The sequence below is a fragment of the Patiria miniata genome, unplaced genomic scaffold (assembly GCF_015706575.1).
Source record: "Patiria miniata isolate m_02_andy unplaced genomic scaffold, ASM1570657v1 HiC_scaffold_13, whole genome shotgun sequence".
NCBI classification, from domain to species: domain Eukaryota; kingdom Metazoa; phylum Echinodermata; class Asteroidea; order Valvatida; family Asterinidae; genus Patiria; species Patiria miniata.
The window spans coordinates 15,862,875-15,865,374 of record NW_024037051.1 but is presented as its reverse complement, the minus strand read 5'-3'; positions in this window follow the sequence as shown (position 1 = coordinate 15,865,374).

The following is a 2,500-nucleotide window of genomic DNA, read 5'->3' as shown; positions in this document are numbered from 1 at the left end:
CGCGATCTCCGGTCCCGCCTGCATGGTCGGACTTGTGCTCCAAAAGTCCGAGGGGCCATACCCCACCGTGCCTGTCCGCAAGGCCCACGGGGGACTCTCGGGGGGCCGGTCCGCAATCTCCGGTCCCGACTGCATGTTCGGACTTGTCCTCCAGAAGTCCGGGCGGCCCTATCCCACCGTGCCTGTCCGCAAGGCCCACGGGGGACTCTCGGGGGGCCGATCCGCGCTCTCCGGTCCCGACTGTTATGCTCGGAGTAACGCTCGGGTAATGCTCGGGTTAACGCTCGGTCCCCAAGTACAAGTCCGGGCGGCCCTATCCCACCGTGCCTGTCCGCAAGGCCCACGGGGGACTCTCGGGGGGCCGTTCCGCAATCTCCGGTCCCGCCTGCATGTTCGGACTTGTCCTCCAGAAGTCCGGGCGGCCCTATCCCACCGTGCCTGTCCGCAAGGCCCACGGGGGACTCTCGGGGGGCCGATCCGCGCTCTCCGGTCCCGACTGTTATGCTCGGAGTAACGCTCGCTCGGGTTAACGCTCGGTCCCCAAGTACAAGTCCGGGCGGCCCTATCCCACCGTGCCTGTCCGCAAGGCCCACGGGGGACTCACGGGGGGCCGTTCCGCAATCTCCGGTCCCGCCTGCATGTTCGGACTTGTCCTCCAGAAGTCCGGGCGGCCCTATCCCACCGTGCCTGTCCGCAAGGCCCACGGGGGACTCTCGGGGGGCCGATCCGCGCTCTCCGGTCCCGACTGTTATGCTCGGAGTAACGCTCGGGTTAATGCTCGGGTTAACGCTCGGTCCCCAAGTACAAGTCCGGGCGGCCCTATCCCACCGTGCCTGTCCGCAAGGCCCACGGGGGACTCTGGGGGGGCCGATCCGCGCTCTCCGGTCCCGACTGTTATGCTCGGAGTAACGCTCGGGTTAATGCTCGGGTTAACGCTCGGTCCCCAAGTACAAGTCCGGGCGGCCCTATCCCACCGTGCCTGTCCGCAAGGCCCACGGGGGACTCTCGGGGGGCCGATCCGCGCTCTCCGGTCCCGACTGTTATGCTCGGAGTAACGCTCGGGATGCTCTTGCTCCCCCAGAAGTCCGGGCGGCCCTATCCCACCGTGCCTGTCCGCAAGGCCCACGGGGGACTCTCGGGGGGCCGATCCGCGCTCTCCGGTCCGACTGTTATGCTCGGAGTAACGCTCGCTCGGGTTAACGCTCGGTCCCCAAGTACAAGTCCGGGCGGCCCTATCCCACCGTGCCTGTCCGCAAGGCCCACGGGGGACTCTCGGGGGGCCGATCCGCAATCTCCGGTCCCGACTGCATGTTCGGACTTGTCCTCCAGAAGTCCGGGCGGCCCTATCCCACCGTGCCTGTCCGCAAGGCCCACGGGGGACTCTCGGGGGGCCGATCCGCGCTCTCCGGTCCCGACTGTTATGCTCGGAGTAACGCTCGGGTTAATGCTCGGGTTAACGCTCGGTCCCCAAGTACAAGTCCGGGCGGCCCTATCCCACCGTGCCTGTCCGCAAGGCCCACGGGGGACTCTCGGGGGGCCGTTCCGCAATCTCCGGTCCCGCCTGCATGTTCGGACTTGTCCTCCAGAAGTCCGGGCGGCCCTATCCCACCGTGCCTGTCCGCAAGGCCCACGGGGGACTCTCGGGGGGCCGATCCGCGCTCTCCGGTCCCGACTGTTATGCTCGGAGTAACGCTCGGGTTAACGCTCGGTCCCCAAGTACAAGTCCGGGCGGCCCTATCCCACCGTGCCTGTCCGCAAGGCCCACGGGGGACTCTCGGGGGGCCGATCCGCGCTCTCCGGTCCCGACTGTTATGCTCGGAGTAACGCTCGGGTTAACGCTCGGTCCCCAAGTACAAGTCCGGGCGGCCCTATCCCACCGTGCCTGTCCGCAAGGCCCACGGGGGACTCTCGGGGGGCCGATCGCGCTCTCCGGTCCCGACTGTTATGCTCGGAGTAACGCTCGGGTTAATGCTCGGGTTAACGCTCGGTCCCCAAGTACAAGTCCGGGCGGCCCTATCCCACCGTGCCTGTCCGCAAGGCCCACGGGGGACTCTCGGGGGGCCGTTCCGCAATCTCCGGTCCCGCCTGCATGTTCGGACTTGTCCTCCAGAAGTCCGAGGGGCCCTATCCCAGCGTGCCTGTCCGCAAGGCCCACGGGGGACTCTCGGGGGACCGGTCCGCAATCTCCGGTCCCGCCTGCTTGTTCGGACTTGTCCTCCAGAAGTCCGAGGGGCCCTATCCCACCGTGCCTGTCCGCAAGGCCCACGGGGGACTCTCGGGGGGCCGTTCCGCAATCTCCGGTCCCGCCTGCATGTTCGGACTTGTCCTCCAGAAGTCCGAGGGGCCCTATCCCACCGTGCCTGTCCGCAAGGCCCACGGGGGACTCTCGGGGGACCGGTCCGCAATCTCCGGTCCCGCCTGCTTGTTCCTACTTGTCCTCCAGAAGTCCGAGGGGCCCTATCCCACCGTGCCTGTCCGCAAGGCCCACGGGGGACTCTCG